Source organism: Dromiciops gliroides, chromosome 3, assembly GCF_019393635.1.
Source record: "Dromiciops gliroides isolate mDroGli1 chromosome 3, mDroGli1.pri, whole genome shotgun sequence".
Classification (NCBI taxonomy): Eukaryota; Metazoa; Chordata; class Mammalia; order Microbiotheria; family Microbiotheriidae; genus Dromiciops; species Dromiciops gliroides.
In genome coordinates this window covers 617,724,097-617,743,053 of record NC_057863.1, presented here as the reverse complement: position 1 = coordinate 617,743,053, position 18,957 = coordinate 617,724,097, and positions in this window count along the sequence as shown.

Below are 18,957 nucleotides of genomic sequence, written 5' to 3'. Positions count from 1 at the left end.
AAATTTGCTAGACCTGCATAGATTGGTATATTTTCTTCAAGTCTTAGACATTGCCCAGGATACTGAGAATTTAAATGATTTGCCCCAGAGTCACATGAATAGGTTTTTCTAACTCCTAACCTGGCTCTCTATCCACTATACCACATTGCCTCTCCCCCTCCCCCCATATCGTACTGATTTTTAAAATATGCCCCTCCTGCCTCTCTACTCAGCCAGCTGTGCCCTTGCAACACAGAATTTTTAAAAAAGGAAAAGAAAAAACAAAAACTAACAGTTCATTTAAAACGATCAATACATCAACTGAGTCTGGTATGTGCTATATCCTCCCACCTCCACAAAGAAGGGAGGGAGGAATATTTTCTCAACTCTTCTCTGGAGTTAAGCTTGGTTGTTCTCATTATGCAGCATTTAGTTTTATTTTATTGTTCTGTCTGTTGACCACAGCTGTAGCCATTTTCCCTATTGTATTCCTGGTTCTTCCTTTGCTCTGCATCTGTTCTTATAACTCTTTTCTGATCTCTTCACACTCCTCATTTTTTCAGCATGGGAATATCCCCATTACCTTTATATGCCCACAGCTTCTTCAGTCATTCTCCAATTGATGGGCATTCTTTTTGCTTCCTTGTTTCTGCTGCTATTTCTATAGCACTTTGAAGGTCAACTACAAATATCGATTAAGCTAGAGCCTTTGCTAAGTGCTGGGGATCCAAATATAAGCAAAAAGAATGATAGACAAATTACAATGTTCTCTCCTCAGAACAATTCTTTGATACATGAAGCTTGTTTATAGTTCATAGTCTTCAACTCTGAAGGCACCTTAAAGGTCGCCTAGTTCAACCTACTCTTTTTCACAGATGAGGAAACTGAGGCTCAGAGTAGTGAGGTGAAGTGTTTATGGTCACACAGTGAATACGTGACGGGGTGAGATGCGAGTTTTAAAGCCAGAATTCTTTCTGCTGACCACTTGCTGTGTCCATTTTACAGATGAGCAATTTACAGATGAGCAAACAGGTTCAGAAAAGTGAAGTGACTTGCCCAGGGATTACAAGGTAAGTGTCAGAGCTGGTTCCATGACCCAGTCATACTTTACAATGCACAAGCACTGCCTCTCTTATGGGGAGTCTAACCTGCCCCGAACTCCTCAGTCTGGAGGGACAAATTATCTCCCAGAGTCTCCCATGAGCCCTTCTCTATCACCTTGAATATTCTTTGGTCTTTAGAATTTATCACTCTTCTTGGGCAATTGAGAAGGGACTGAGACACAGAGAGGACAAATCACTTACTTGAATTCACACAGCAATCATGGTAGCTAGAGGGGGTGGGGAGAAAAGGGAATTCAAATGCTGTCCTTCAGGCTGATTTTTTTCTTCTATCCTGCAGGATAATGATACTCCTGAGATGTGAACAGAGAGAACAGCCCTAACCTTGAAGCCCTGCCTCCACTTCTGGTTTTGTTTATTCTATTTTTCCAAATCTTCTTATATCCAGAGTGAAGAAATCACAAGATGTCCATTTCCCAAAGCCATCAATCGGCAGGCATGCTGATTGGATAATTCAAAACCTGGGGTGGACAGTAACAGACAGGGAGCGAGGTGTCCCCTTTCTACCCAGGGCACAATTAATTCCCTTTTCCAGCATTGCTTGGAAGGGACCAACCTCAAACTCAATGCAGGAAGCCCCAGAGTAATCCCTCTGACAGATGATGTAATATGTATTTGCTAGGTTGATTTTTTTTTACCTAGGCAGAGGCTCATAAGATTTTTATTTTGATCTAGAAGGGAGCTTAAAAATTATCTAGTCCAATCCTCTATTGTTACAGATAAGGAAACTGAGGCCCAGAGAGGCTGACTGACTTGGCTAAGGTTAGACAATTGATAAGGGACAGCTTAGCAGCACAGTGGATAGAGTGCCCCACCTGGAGTCAGAAAGACTCATCTTCATGGGTTCAAATCTGGCTTCAGACACTTACTTGTTCGACCCTGGATAAGTCACTTAACCTTGTATGCCTCAGTTTCCTCAACTGTAAAATGAGCTGGATAAGAAAATGGCAAACCACTCTAATATCTCTGCCAAGAAAGCCCCAAAAGGTTTTCTGAAATGACCAAATTGAAATGACTCAACAACAGACAATCAGTGTCAGAGGTGAGATTTGAACTGATTTTTTAACTCTAAATTCGCCCCTCTTTCCACTACACCAAAGTGGAAAAGGTTGGAGTTCTAGTTGCAACACTCCCTTCTGGGGCTACTACCCCAACTTACACTTGCACTCATAGTTTGGAGTCCCCAGACGTACCCACAGACGGTGAGTGATGCTATCCTCAGAGATCTAAGGATAACTCTGAGGCTACTCTTTCCAACATTGTTTCCAGTCTGAGCCACTAAGGCTTTCCCCTTGAACAATTACCCGGTACTCTTAATTAGCTTTTAGAAAATATATTTGCTTAGAAAGAATTGCAGTAGGAGTCTGCTGGGACCAGCTCAAACTATCGGCAAGGGCAGTTAGGTGGCACAGTAGATAAAGCACCAGCCCTGGATTCAGGAGGACTTGAGTTCAAATCCAGCCTCAGACACTTGACACTAGCTGTGTGACTCTGGGCAAGTCACTTAACCCTTATTGCCCTGCCAAAAAAAAAACCCAACACACCAATCACCCCCCCCAAATACCCCCAAAACACCAAATCAAACTACTAGCAAGAGCTGAGTGTTAAATTTTCTGTGTGAGAATTTACACCTTGGAAATAAATACGCAAACATTATAAATCAGTGGTCGAGTTATTTTGTTGATTGTCTAGACTTAAGGAAGTGATGGAGAAAATGTTAATAATTCAGGTTAAACTTAACAGTGTGTGGTTTGTATAATTTTAAAATCAGGGATCTAATGATTAAACATTTGATTAGACATTAAACCAGCATATTCTTTTTTTTTTTTTTGGGCGGGGCAATGAGGGTTAAGTGACTTGCCCAGGGTCACACAGCTAGTAAGTGTCAAGTGTCTGAGGCTAGATTTGAACTCAGGCCCTCCTGAATACAGGGCTGGTGCTGCTTTGTCCACTGCGCCACCTAGCTGCCCCAGCATATTCTTATATAATAAAAATAGTTATACCCAAACCTGAACTCTCAAAAAAACCCATACAATGTCCATGGAAAGAGTGGGTTCAACAATGGTAGTAAGGCACATGTGCAGTAAAGGGGCATATCTCAGTTCCTGGCTCTGGAAATCCTTTCTTTCCCTCCCCAGAGTACTTATGAAGTTCCCCTTGACTCTTTGTTGGCATCTGAAGGGTTGTGCTTCCCTAGGCTTCATAGCTGGCATTCTTGTCTGACAAGAGGAATTATACTTTCTGAAGCTCCTTTTCCTTGGGTGACTTACATCTGTGTGTCTGTGCTCAGTGAGTCTTTTTAGTTTCATGAAAGATGCTATTTCTGCCATTAGCTATGCCAACCAGTCAACATTTATTAAGCACCTACTGTGTGTCAAGCTGGGGAGACAAACATGAGAAAGAAAGTCCCTGACCTCAAGGAGCTTACAATCTAGCAGAAGAAGACAACACACAAACAGAAGATGAAAAGGTAGAGGTGTTGGGTGGGGGAAGAAGAAGGTACCCAACTTTGGGGCATTCTAGTGGTCAATGATACTGTTATCATCTCTGATCATTGATGGGACTTCTGAAGAGACTTATTGATTTGACTTCACTGAAGCTGCTAGCTCTGTCTCCCCCACCCCAAACCATTTTTTGGCCTGGGGGCACCAAAGACAAGGGGCCCCACCCCAGTCCTAGTCCCATCATCCAACCTCTGCTTTAGGTAGGTGGGCATCCTCTGTCTTTGTCAGTGTGGTTCCCCTCCCTGAGATGGTCCCTTCATTCTCTCTCTCTCTCTCTCTCTCTCTCTCTCTCTCTCTCTCTCTCTCTCACACACACACACACACACACACACACAATCCTTCTCTGCTTCCCTAAACTCTACCCATCCTAAAAAACCTCAGCTAGCACCACCAAGGTTTTTCACGGCCTTATGGCATATACTGCATATAGAATCGGACAATTTTGAGATGGGAGAGCCAATAGATGCTATCTTGAATGATTCATTTTACAAGTATGGAAACTGAGGCTCAGAAGGGCGGGGCCCAAGTGCCTTGGGCTCATGCTCACAGAGGTAGTAAGTGACACGGGCCCTGGAGGACAGGGTCTGCATGTCCCCCTTGGACTCGGAGCTCTTTAGGGGCAGAAACAATGTTCTCCCTCAGAATGGAGCTCCCTGGGCTTAGAGGTGGCTGCATTTTCCCACCACAGTCTACCTCTGTCTTTGTCGTCTCTATCCAGTCCAGGCCTGGGCTCATCCATCTTTCTTTCTCCAAAGAATATTTTTAGCAATGGAAACCTTTCCCCTTCCAGACCGTTCTCAGTTCTTTTGATTCCCTGTCCTCAGTGACCTCCTGTGTCCTTGTGGAAATCTCAGCGAGGGACTTCCCCTCCAGGTGTCACTCGTCCCCCCGGGGCTGCCCTCCACCCCAGCGTCTGTGCTGATGCTGCAGTGGGGGAGGGATGACATCAGCCAGCCCCACCAGAGAACAGGAAGGGAAACAAGCTGGGATGGGATGACATCACTCCTCTGAGCTGCCCTTTTCTACCTTCTCACCTTTGTCCTACATCCTACCTGCCAGACAGACTCCACTCTGGAAGCTTTCAAGCATCCAGAATCTTTTCTTGTAATTCTTTAGGCTACCAGTGATCTGTTTGCCCAGATCCTCCTCCTAGGAGTCCCAGAGACTTTAGAGACACTTCTGAGGTCGACACTGGTCTAAACAAGGTGCATTCAATCCCCAATCACTCTTACCTGGGAATTCTAATGAAATATTTCCATAGACTCAGGATAGTAGAAAGGCCCTTAGGATATCAGGGTTCAAAGGGCCCTTAGAGGGTCAGCTAGGTGGTGCAGTGGATAGAGCATCAGCCCTGGAGTCAGGAGGACCTGAGTTCAAATCTGGCCTCAGACACTTAACACTTATTAGCTGTGTGACCCTGGGCAAGTCACTTAACCCCAATTGCCTCACCAACCCCCCCCCAAACAAGAAAACCCCCAAAGGGTCCTTAGAACATAGGATGTCAACACTGGGAGGGCCCTTAGAACACAGAATGTCAGAGCCGGGAGGCCCTCTAGAATGCAGCAGATGTCACCACTGACCTTAGAATGAAGAATGTCAGAGTTGGGAGGGACCATAGAACATAGACTTTTTTTTTCTTTATTTTTAATATTCATTTTTTAAAAAATTGAGTTTCAAATTCTCTCCTTCCCTTCTGCCCCATCTCCACCCATTGAGGAGGTCAGTTATATATCTCAATTATACATGTGAAGTCATGCAAAACATATTTCCATATTAACCAGAACATAGACCCTTGAATCTGGGAATCACCTTAGAGCAGAGAAAGACAGAGCCTGCAAGGAACTTAAAACAAGGGATATGGGGGAAAAGCACGTGGGTCCCATACTAGAAAATCTGTCCGCCTATTATCAGGGTAGACAAAGTGAAAGCTTCATACTGTGATACTGAATCTATTAAATTAATACTAAAGCATTTGAATGACTATGACAAGCTATAAGTGGGAAAGATTACTGTTTTGATTTGAATTTATTGTTAGTCCACAACCTAAGCATAGTTAAATTAGTGCTTGAACTTGTCAAATATATAAAATACAATTCCTGAAGTATTTCATTCTTTCCAAATGATATAAGTATAATCAAACAAAGGTGAACAAGCTTTTGAAAGGAAGATATAAATCGATTAAGTTGTGAAGTTGAATCAAGGAACTTCTTGTATTTTTGTTTCAAGAAATAGGATTTTAATCCAGTCAGTTATATTAGTGAACAATAGTAATTTACAAGCTACTTTATGTCACCCTGATGGGAAATCTGATTTGACTTATGTTTGTTATTTAATCTGGAATTAGAACATGTAGAAACAGGGGGCAGCTAGGTGGCGCAGTGGATAGAGCACCAGCCCTGGATTCAGGAGGACCTGAGTTCAAATCCGGCCTCAGACACTTAACACTTACTAGTTGTGTGACCCTGGGCAAGTCACTTAACCCCAATTGCCTTACAAAAAAAAAAAAAGAACATGTAGAAACACATGCAAACTAGTTAAGAGTCACCTTAAAGATGTTCCTATTGTTTAAAAGGATTCTGAGAGAAGTAGCATATGTTTATATCCATTTGAACATGGTTAATAATTGAACATTATATGAATACTATTATATGAAACATTGTCTTATCTGTTCTCTGGATACATTTTAGATTATTATAGTGACACATCTCATCCCCAGTCTCTGTTGTTTCTTATTAAGCATATTTTCCATTATGAATCTCTTACTGTCACCAGTGTGGGATTATATTTAATGCTTGTTATCTGGGATATGTGGTTCTTGAGAACTGAGTCCACCTGGACTTCTGATTATTGGAATTTGCTACTTAAGACCTTATGGAACTGTTAATTGATATTATTCTGAGTCTGACTCAAGGTTTGATGATCAAGAAATGCTATTGAGCTAATGATCCATGATGTCAGCAACCTTCTGGGGTTTTACATGTATAAATTGTAAGTGGAGTTCTCATGGGAAAGGCTTGGAGAATGACTTTTGGCAAGGGCTGAGGTAGAATTCTCTTGACTTAATTTTCTCAGTATGACATTTATTGGAATAGAAAAATATCCCACCTGGTTGACTTTAAGTCTTTCTCAATGCAATTGCCTATCTCCATATCTTTTGCCTGGAATTGACATGAAGTTAGGGAAGCATTTTTCCCTTATTATGTAGCTTTGTCCCTCTTCTTTTATGGCAAATTTCTACAATCATGTCATGTAATCAGTATGAACACAATATTGGAGCTTTATCTTTTAGGTTAATGCTGAAATATATCTGAATTATTATAGTGAGATGCACGTATAAGATATAAGCTCTTTAGGTTAGAATTTTAGTGTTTTCTATATTCTAAACAGCTTAAGTGGATGAGCATCTGGTCTTGTCATCTGTCTGTTAGTAGTTATATATTTGTGTATAAAATAAAGTTCTTAAATGTTTTTTAAATGATGTAAGAATAATTGGGTATTGGAGCAGCTAGGTGATGCAGTGGATAGAGCACTGGCCCTGGAGTCAGGAGTACCTGAGTTCAAATCCAACCTCAGACACTTGACACTTACTAGCTGTGTGACCCTGGGCAAGTCACTTAACCCCAATTGCCTCAAGAAAAAAAAAAGAATAATTGGGTATTGATCCAATAGTTTATGGGACCAAACTGTTATTCTATTAATTAAGCTTCTTCAATTTTGTTTTGAAGAAAATCATTTTAATGCAATCAGTTTTCCTAGAGGAGGGTGCCTTATGGAATATTTTGTGTGTTATATCAATGGAAAAGTCCATTTTATTTTAATTTATTATGTAATATGGAAATAACACCTGTTTGTAGAACATGTTTTGTAGCACAAACATATTTTATTATAAACAACTTATTTGATATGCATTGTTTTAAAATTGATTACTTAAGTGTCATCCTAAGTCCTTTGCTACAATTGAAGTTAACTTGGTGACTATTATATAAACTCATTTGTGTACAAAGGTCATCTTCTTATAAAAAGTGTTCTAAAACCTGTGCTTTTACGTGATGATTAGATCCTTATCTGTCTCTGCTCCTCCTGTGGAGGGCATTGATTAATTGTATTAAACTGGAATTCATTTAAGTGGTATTGAGGTTTGGAGTTCTAAAATACTTAATGGTTAAGGTAAAAGTAAACGATTGAGTAAAATTTTGAGAAAACATTAAGATCGAATGAATATAGATATGTATATATATACATATGTATAGACATATGTATGTAATTTGGAAGGATTTAAGAATTCTGCTTTCTGTGGTATTTTGAAATATTTATCTTGTATTTGAATGTCTTACATGTATCAAGGCATCAGTAATTCTTTAGTTTCTTGCTAATGTTTATGTCAGGTACAGAGTTTAGACAAAGACTAAACAGCACAGGGCCAAAATTTTCTGCTGTTCCAGTGAACTATGGGCCCTTAATTTAATGACTCCTTTATAGCTCTATTATTATTAAGAACAGAATTATAAGGTTTGAACAGGTTTTTTCAAGAAAAGATATTTCCAAGGGCCAGACAACCTCATGGGACAACTGAGACTCAAAATGAACTTGCTTATTATTATTATTAATTTTTTTTGTGGGGCAATGAGGGTTAAGTGATTCGCCCAGGGTCACACAGCTAGTAAGTGTCAAGTATCTGAGGCCAGATTTGAACTCAGGTCCTCCTAAATCCAGGGCCGGTGCTTAATGAACTTGCTTATTGACTATACCTGGGTTACATTGTTATTTGATCATTATTGTATTACTTTGGTCTTTTGCTTAATGGCGTTTATTTATTGAGTTTTTTAATGACTTTTTTGTATATCTCCCCATTGCTTATTCTTGTATAGCCTGAGAACCACTCAACTTTTCATTGTGTCCTTTGCCTCTTTAGGATACTGACCTTTGGCAAACATGGTTTAGCTCTTATTGGCCTTCAGGGGTGCTGATGCCCCTCTTGGACCAAGAGCAGGGAATAATGTGAAAAAAAGGATACCTTAATTTACTTGAAGTCTCCCAGTTATCCAGGTAACCAGAGAACTGTATGAGGACTTGGTTGACATACCAACAATTCATTATGGTTACCAAGAGTTCAAACTCAAATCAGCTTATCTACAGAGACTCTCCCCCACTCATTTGGTGGTTTGTGGATCTTGCAGAAATATCCTTATCTGCAGAAACTCCCAGTTTGGCATACTTTTGTCTTATTGTTTATATTCAAGGATTGAACTATCAGATTTACTTGTGTTGTGCAAATGAAATGAGGAACTCAAGTGTTTTTAATTATCAGCACCATTGGCAGATTTCCTATTGTACAAACATCTTGTTTACAAAAAACAAAAACAAAAAAAACCTACAAAAAATCCCCCCAAAAACCCAAGGCCATAAATCTTAACTGTACTGACCCTGCTGTTTAGAAATTCCCTTTTGGGGCAGCTAGATGGCACAGTGGATAGAGCACCGACCCTAGAGTCAGGAGTACTTGAGTTCAAATGTGACCTCAGACACTTGACACTTACTAGCTGTGTGACCCTGGGCAAGTCACTTAACCCCAATTGCCTCACTAAAAATAAGTAAATAAATAAATTAATAGAAATTCCCCTTCCTCAAGTTAATGCTGAACTTCTCTCTTGAGACGTTCCTATGCATGCATGTTATCATTTACTGATCAGAATAAAATGGGTGCTTGTCTTGCTGGACCATACCTCACTCTGTTTTGTTTTCTGTGGGGGACAGGTTTCTGTTTTTGACACCTCTCTGTCTTATTTTTCTTATCTGTAAAGTGGGAGAAAAATAATACTACCTACCCCACCCCCCAGGGTGGTTGAGAGGATCAAATAATTTATTCATAAAGCCTTTCTTTGTCTTATTTTCTTCATCTGTAATATGGGGATAATAATACCACCTACCTCCTAGGGTTGTTGTGAGGGTCAAATGACATAAATATTTGTAAAGTGCTTTGTAAACCTTAAAGCTCTCTAGAAATGTTACCACCACCACCACCATGATCATTATCATTATTGTCAATCTCCTTGGCTGGCTCCAGGATATAATTCACACCTAGAAGGGAGGTCATGGAATTCTGTCCTCTACAGAGAAGAGTGTCTTCTTGCTAATCTAGTCCATCAGATGCCTTTCTGTTGACCAGGGGAAATGGACTAGAAAACTCCTTTCAGGTCCTGCTGATTTAGGGGCTCATGCCCACCTGTGGTCATAAGAATCATGATCTGGCCTTATTTGAACGCTTGCCCTTGGGCAATGCCAGGCCCCTGAGAGAGTCTTCTGAAGTCCTGAAGAAGGTGCCATAAAATGAAGTATTCCCTCCCTCTAGTCTTTGTTATCTCCAGTCTCCCCCACATAGCCTATCACCCATGTTTGGGGCAAACTGACTCAGTTTACCCAAATAACTCGAGGAGACCACCAAGTCAAGCAGAGACAGATTTATTACATTCCTGCAGGAATGGGCAAACTCAATGACTGAGTCGCAATAGCTAATACATGCCTTGAGCTTTTATAGGAACGTTGGTCTGCGGGGGAAGTCCCCATGCACACTAGGGTGAGCTCACAATCTAACGTCCAATCCTGTCTCACCCAGGGTGCGTGTTTAGCTTGTGATCAATGTATGGAGACATACGTGTTCCAGGAACAAGGGGGAAAAGGGGAGGGGGAACAAGGTCAAACTGAAGGAAGATGGAACGGGGGAGTGACAGTCAGATGTTTCAGATCTCACAGTTGCCACTGACTCCCCTCTCCCAGCCCCTATCTCTAAAGATATCCAACTTGAATAACAGGAAGAGTCACTCAGGTATTTCAGCATTGTTTTGTAGTTGTGTTAATTTTAGAAGGATGACAGGGTTAAAATTTATCTTCAGCTATGTTGGGAAATCAAAAAAATAGAATAAAGAATAAAAGAATAATCCATTGTTGGGAACCTAGGGTCAAGGGGATTCTGCTCTGAGAAAAAGGGAGATGCCACTTAACATCTGGTCTCAACTTAATTGCTGCATCCTGTGCTGAGCCTTGTCCTTTCTTCCTGAGTCCCAAATATTGAATTGGTGGGCAAACTCCCCGACCCACTCAACAGGGACTGGGGTTCTGACACATGATGGATTCCAGATAAAACTAATATGTAGCTAACAAGTGGGGAGACTGAGCAGAAGTAAAAATACTGTTAATTGGCAATAAAACTTAAAGGAGACAGTGAGAATTTGACAAGCAATAAACTTTTAAGCTAACTATACTGGGGCTGGGTATCTTCCAGACCCCATCCTCAGAGTTTAGTCTGACTCAAATCCATAATCATCTCATACATCCATTTAGTCAATGCTTTGTTGAAGTGAACTGAGTTGAAAGCAATGAGAGCTTCCATAGGATGGGTTGGGTTGGTTGAGTTGGGTAATCCCTGAGTCTCCCCCTATGGAAAGTCCTAACCAGTCTGAGTTAGGGGTTTGTGGGGGGAAAAGCCAAGAGATTAATTCCTCCCCCCTCCACTTCTTGGTCTGTATTGTAATGATTAAAAAGTTGAGGGACAGTTTCTGGGTAATTTAATCATCTTATTAATAAGGCCAGAAGGTTATTAATAAAAGGATGGTCATTTGGACATTTCTCTTAGACCAAAGATCCCTAATAGCAGTGGGGTCACAGCTTATCTGCCATTCACGGAGGAGGTATCCTTGAGGGATGCCTAATCACCTCTGATTGGTTAATCAAATGGGGGTTGGGCTATCTTGGGGTATGTGACTTAGGTAACTCAATTCTTGGTCAAAGAGACATCAATGTCCATATTACCTGTCTTTTTTTTTTTTTTTTTTAGTGAGGCAATTGGGGTTAAGTGACTTGCCCAGGGTCACACAGCTAGTTAAGTGTTAAGTGTCTGAGGCAGGATTTGAACTCAGGTACTCCTGACTCCAGGGCCGGTGCTCTATCCACTGCGCTATCTAGCCGCCCCACCTGTCTTGATAATACAGAGAATCAACCTTTTCCCAGGACCTGTCTGAGCAAACACAATGAGCAGGAATGCACCCATTAGCCTAAACTCAATTTTTTCCCCCTGTCTGATTAGATCTTGGCCTGGGTAAATCTCTAAAAGAAATTTCCCACATTGGTTGGTTTCTGGATGAGGAAGTAGAAAGAGGAAAAAAACCTTGGTCCTAATACAATAATTAGTTATTAAATATAAGAGAGAAATATTCATTTCTCACATTTAGATCAGGGTTTCTTAGCCTTTTTGGTGCCATGAATTCCTTTGTCAATGTCTAGTGATGCATAAGAACCCCTTCTTAGAAAAATATTTTTATATGTATAAAATAAAATACCAAGGATTATAAAAGAAACCAATTGAGTTGGAATATAAATTCAATAGACAGCTGAAATATAATTTCAGGAATAAGGATGTAGTTATTTTCCCCCAACCAAGTTCACAGACTCTTCCTGAATCTGTCTCTGAATGCCAGGTTAAGAACTCTTTATTTAGAGACTTGGCCTGTCCAGTCATTCAATCAATTTCTTAAGTGCCTGCTATGTGCCAGGCACTGTGTTAAGCTCTGAAAAAACTGAAAAAAAAAAAAAAAGCAAAACATAGTCCCTCTTCTTAAGGGGCTCATAGTCTGATGGAAGAGACAATACGTACTGTCCCCATCCCACCTCCGACAGAAAAACCAACCTGTGTATAAACAAGATACATACAGAATAAATTGGAAGAAATCTCAGAGGGAAGACACTGGCATTAAGGAGGATAAGAAAATACTTCTTGTAGAAGATGGGGATTTTAGCTGGGACTTTAAATAACCCAGGGAAGTGATGAGGAAGAGCATTCCAGGTATGGGGGAGAACCAGAGAAAATGTTTAGAGCCAAGAGATGGGGTGTCCTGTTTGAGAAATAACTGGTATGTAAAATGACAGTGAATTAGGGGCAGAAGACCTGAGGTTGAGCCCCAATTCAGCCTCTAACTTGTTTTTCTTTCTCCTTGAGTCTCATTTTCTTCTGTGAAATGAGAATAATGACCCTGACAGCATCTACCTACAAGGTGGCAGTGAGGTAGGCCTTCCTAATCTCCAAGTCTCCATTTCCTTATGTTAAGTGTGGCCAACAAAACAGACCCCAGAATCTCAGTACAAAAGGTCATCAGGGGCCACCAAGTCTACTGTGGACTTGACCAAGATTTGTCTCTGCCGGAAAAGGATTCCTTTTTATTAATTTTATTAATTAATATTTATTGTTAATCAATTAAGCATTTATTAAGTGCCTATTATTTGCCATCATGGGGGTACAAAGGCTACAACAAAAAAATCCCTCCAATTTAGGAAGGCCAACGTCATTCCCTGCATCCTGGGACATGGGCAGTCATCTTGACCTATGTCTTGACTGGACTTTGATGGCTCTGGAGGAAAGAGTGAGGCTGATAATTTTATTCAGCTCTGCCTCACTTAAATGCACTTCATGAGTATGTCAGGACATCAGCCTTATGATGTCTTTTGTCCTTTTTGAGAATGAAGGATGAACAACAATTTCTCTAGGAGCTTCTATTCGTAGGGATGTAGGATCATAGATTGGGAAGGGTGATGGTCTTAGGGGGTCATCTCATCCAAAACCTTCATTTTACAAATGAAGAAATTGTGGTGCAGAGAACTCAGGTGATTTCCCAAAGGTCACTGAAGCAGTGAGGGGTAGAGCTGAGATTTGAACTTAGGTATTGGGACGCTAAGGTCAGAGCACATACACGGTACAGTGTCCTCAGAACAAAAGTGCTAGTGGAACACCCTATATAAGCTCTGTCTCTGTTTCTGTCTCTCTGTCACTCTCCCTTCCCCGCCCCCCTACGCTCTTTTCTCTTCCTCTCCCTCCCTCCCTCTCTCCCTTTCTCTCTCCTCCCCCTTCTATATACACATACACAAACATCCATCTATCACAGATCATTATATAAATGTGAGATAGCCTTATTAGTCAGATTACTGTGAAAACTAATCTCTTGCCAGCTTTGGGTTGGGAGGAGGGAAAGGAGGAAAAAGGGAAGGAGTAAACTGAGTGACTGGAGGGAGGCAGGGACTTTTTGAATTGACTTAGAAATGGAGGGAGCTGAGGAGAGGTGCCAAAGCAAGGGGGCTAGCTGCTTTTGGGCTCTCCTTCAGCTTTCCGGACCTTGTGTCTCCTCAGCCCTGGTCCTGGCCTGGCATTCTTCAACAGATCCCCAGTGTACCCTGTCTTGACGTTGTCCCATGCCTGGGTGCGCGTGCCGAATGCTCTCGTTATTTCTCGTGGGCTGTCTCTGAAGAGGGTGAATCCCAGAGCTCCATCTGGGGGATGCGTGGGACAATGACCTGTGCCACCCTGGCCTGATGTTGACGTGGAAGGAGCACTGGGCTTGGAGGCAGAGGACCTGGATTCAAATCCCAGAGCTGAAACTCTCAGGCTGTACGAATTAGAGCAAGGTGGTCACCCTCTCCAGGGCCTCTTTCCTTATCCACAAAGTGGCTTAGAACAAGTGTCCTTATCTTGAGGTCCATAGACACCCAAGGAGTCTGTGCAGAGGCTAAGGGTCCGTGCTTTTGGATGGGATGGAGTATTTTCACTAACTTTCAACTGATGTAGGCAACAAACATTCTTCTGAAAAGCGGTTCGTGGGCTTCACCAGACTGCCAAGGGGGGGAGTGTCTAAGACCCCCAAAAGGTGAAGACCCTCTGGATTGGTTGGTTGCCTTTGGGTTCTAAATACTCTGATACTGTGTAGTGCCCTTTCAGAGGGGTGCTGAGGCTTCCTATCACCTTCAGACTTCAGCCTCTGATGGGAGCGATTGCTAGGCTAAGGGCTGGGTGGTACTAGGCGTTGGGCCTGCCTGAGCTAAGCAGTAACATTTGTTCTCTTTCTCCGGAATGCGCCCCGGGCAACTGTGCCTTAGACCAATAAACCTGCTCTGTAAAAGCCCAGGGAAGCATTGAGCCTCACCAAATAAAACGGATTGAGAAAGATCAGGCTTCGGGCCTCCCTGGAGGTCATGTTGTGGCTACAGGGTGAGGGCAAAAGGCAAAGCCCATGCTTAGTTTCTGCAGAAGCAGCAGCGTTATTGGCCCTGGGTAAAGCAATCAAGGAAATAGAAAGCCCGGCTTTGTGGATTATTCAGGATTTGCTGGCTTTCTCCTCCTACCCAGTGAACTTGTGAACTACCTTCCTTCTAGTCAATAAGTGTTCAGTCCCTTCTTCTTCTTTTTTTTTTTTTTTTGGAAAATGGAGAACCTGAGCTGGATCGTCTCTAGGTCTGGTCAAGTTGTGATATTCCATGTTCTAGGGTTTATTCTACCTCTCACAATCTATGTTCTAAGGGACCTCCTAGCTCTGACATCCTCTGTTCTAAGATCCTTATCAGCCTTGATATTCTATTATACCAAATTCTTTTTATTACACGAATATGGTTTTTTTTGTTGTTGTTGTTTTGTGGGGCAATGAGGGTTAAGTGATTTGCTCAGGGTCACACAGCTAGTAAGTGTCAAGTGTCTGAACTGGATTCGAACTCAGGTCCTCCTGAATCCAGGGCTGGTGCTTTATCCACTTCGATACCTAGCTGTCCCCGATATTTTATTGTTTTAAGGACTTTTTCCAGCCCTGACATTCTGTATTCTAAGGATCTTTTCAAAGTCAGACATTCTACATTCTAAGATCTCTTTCACCTCTAACATTCTGTGCTCTAAGATACTTCTCAGTTTTGCCTTTCTATGTTCTGAGGCTCTTCCTAGTCCTGAAATTCTATGTTCTAAGGCACTTCCTAGCCATGAACGCTATATTCTAAGGTGTTTCAGCTCTGAGCTTCTGGGTTCTAAGGCCCTCCCATCTCTACAAGTACAAGTCTGACCATGTGACCCTTCTATCTGTATGATATGATTATGGATTTGAGTCAGATTAAACTCTGAGGATGGGGTCTGGAAGGTACCCAGCCCTGACCCAATATAGTTTATTTAGAAGTTTATTGCTTGTCAAATTCTCACTGTCTCCTTTAAGTTTAATTGCCAATTATTTCTTTGACTTCCCAACATAGCCGAAGATAAATTTTAACCCTGCCATCCTTATCTTTAGAGACAGGGGCCTGGAGAGGGGAGTCAGTGGGAACTGTGAGATGTTAAACATCTGACTCTCACTTCCCTGTTTCCTTTTCCTTTGGTTTGACCTTGTTCCCCCTCCCCTTTTCCCCCTTGCTCCTGGAACACGTATGCATGTCTCCATACATTGATCACGAGCTGAACACGCACCTTGGATGAGACAGGATTGGATGTTAGATTGTGAGCTCATCCACCCTAGGTGTACGTGGGGACAGTCCTTTTCAAGATTACTATAAAAACCTAGAGGATTGGGCATATCTTTGCAAGACTTCAATGTGTAATTGGGTTTTGCCCGTCCTCATGAGGATGTAATAAATCTGTCTCTGCTTGACTTTGTGGTCTCCTCGAGTTATTTGGGTAAACTGAGGCAGTTTGCTCCATACATATCTAATAAACTTCTTTGCTGTTGTTCAGTTGTTTCCTAGTCATGTCCGACTCTTCATGACCCCATTTGGGGTTTTCTTGGCAGAGATCCTGGAGTGGTTTGTCATTTCCTTCTCCAGCTCATTTGAGAGATAAGGAAACCGAGGCAAACCGGGAGAAGTGACTTGCCCAGGGTCATACAGCTAGTAAGTATCTGAGGCCAGATTTGAACTCAGGAAGATGAGTCTTTCTCACTTCAGGTCCAGCACTCTCCCCGCTGCATCACTTAGCTGCCCCTTAATAAACTTCAGTGGTTCCCTGTTATGTCTAGGATCAAATGTGAAATTCTCTGGCTTTTAAAGCACATTATAACTTGGCCCTTTCCCTCCTTTACATTCTTCTTCTTTTTTAAAAGTTTTGATAAGTTTGATGTAGTCTCTGGCTGCACATCCTTTCCTCCTTCTTTTTAAAATAATAAACATTTTTATTTATAGTTATGAGTTCCAAATTTTATTCCTTCTCCCCTCCCTCCTCTCCCCCTTCCCTGAGGCAATAACCAACCAGATACGGTAATATATGTGCAATTATGTAAAACATTACCATATTAGTGATTTTGTGAAAGAAAACTTGAATGAAAGAAAAAAAGAATGCAAGAAAATGAAAAAATAGCAGGCTTCAGTCTGTTCAATCAATATCACTTCTTTCTTTGGAGGTGGATAGTATGTTTCATCATTAGTCCTTTGGGATTGTCTTCGATCATTGTATTGATGAGAATAGTTAAGTCATTCACAATTCTTCATCAAACATTATTGCTGTCTCTGTGCACAATGTTCTCTTGGTTCTGCTCATTTTACTATACATCATTTCATACGTGTCTTTCCAGCCTTTCTGAAATCATGCTGCTTGTCATTTCTTATATAGCACAATAATATTTCATCGCCATCATATACTGTATCTTGTTTAGCCATTCCCCAATTGATGGGCATTGCTTTGATTTCCAGTTCCTACCCACCACAAAAAGAGCTGCTATAAATATTTTTGTACAAATAGGTCTTTTTCTCTTTTTGGAGATGTCTTTGGGATATAAACCTAGCAATGGTATTGCTGGATCAAAGGGTATTCACAGTTCTATAGCCCTTTGGGCATAGTTCCAAATTGCTCTCCGGAATGGTTGGATCTTTTCATAACTCCACCAACCATGGATCAGCACCCCCAGCTTTCCCACATCCCTGCCAACGTCCGATATTTTCCATTTTTGTTATATTTGCCACTCTGATAGGTGCGAGGTGATATCTCAGAGTTGTTTTAATTTGCATTTCTCTGATCAATAGTGATCTAGAGCATTTTTTCATATGATAATAGATAGCTTTGATTTCTTTGTCTGAAAACTGCCTGTTCCTATCTTTTGATCATTTATCAATTGGGGAATAACTTGTATTTTTATAAATTTGACTTAGTTCTCTATATAATTAAGAAATGAGGCCTTTATCAGAGATACTTGTTTCAAAAAAGTCTTTCCCAGTTTTCTGCTTCCCTTGTAATCTTGGTTACATTAATTTTGTTTGTGCAAAAACTTTTTAATTTTATATAATCAAAATGATCTATTTTACATTTTGTATTGCTCTCTATATCTTTAGTCCTAAATTCTTCCCCTATCTATAAATCTGGCAGACAAACTATTCCATTCTCTCTCTCTCTCTCTCTCTCTCTGAAAGGCAATGAGGATTAAGTGACTTGCCCAGGGTCACACAGCTAGTGTCAAGTGTCTGAGGTGAGATTTGAACTCAGGTCCTCCTGAATCCAGGGCTGATGCTTTATCCACTGCACTACCTAGCTGCCCCCTCCATGCTCTCTCTTTTCTTTCTTTCTTTCTTTCTTTCTTTCTTTCTTTCTTTCTTTCTTTCTTTCTTTCTTTCTTTCTTTCTTTCTTTCTTTCTTTCTTTCTTTCTTTCTTTCTTTCTTTTTCTCCATGCTCTCTCTTTTTTAAAAATTTTTTTGTGGGGCGATGAGGGTTAAGTGATTTGCCCAGGGTCACACAGCTAATAAGTGTTAAGTGTCTGACTCCAGGGCCAGTGCTTTAATCCACTGCACCACCTTGCTGCCCCCTTTGTCTTTGTCTTTCTTCGTATGCTCAGGACTTAGTGCAATGCCTGACAAATGGTAATCGGGTGAATGCTTGTTGACTGGTTGACTGATCTGTTACATACAGAGAGGAAGATCTGAGGCTTGGGACTCATGTGCTGTCATGGAAGTCAGATGGCCAGCATTCAAATTCCCATTCTCTCCCTACCTTGCTCTGTGAATTTGTGTGAGTAACTTTTCTGGGGCTATTTCCTCCTTTATCCAATAGGGCAAAGATGCTGTGAGGATTGAATGAAAGAATGGATGTGGGAGTGAAAAAGAAAAAATTAGGGGGAGGGTCTCCAAAGACATTCATTGGCTCTCCTCTTTAGCCTGGGGGCTTCCTGAGGGCAGGATCTGTGTTCCCCCCACCCCCCAGACTGGGAACTCTCTGAAGGTTGATACTGCTATACCCCCATCAGATGAGAAGTTTCCCATTTCCTTCTAGGGGTCCTCACAGTAATTGATTTCTATTCACTCCCCCCCCCACCATACCAGAGACCTTGACATAGCAAAGGCAGTATGGTGCTATAGAAAGGACATCAGATCTGTCATTGAAAGACTTGGGTTGGGGGAAGCTAGGTGGTGCAGTGGCTAGAGTACTGGCCCTGGATTCAGGAGGACCTGAGTTCAAATCCAGCCTCAGACACTTATTAGCTGTGTCAACCTGGGCAAGTCACTTAAACCCTCATTGCCCCACAAAAAAAAAGAAAGACTTGGGTTCAAATCCTGGTTCAGCCAACCCACTGGTTGGGTGACTTAG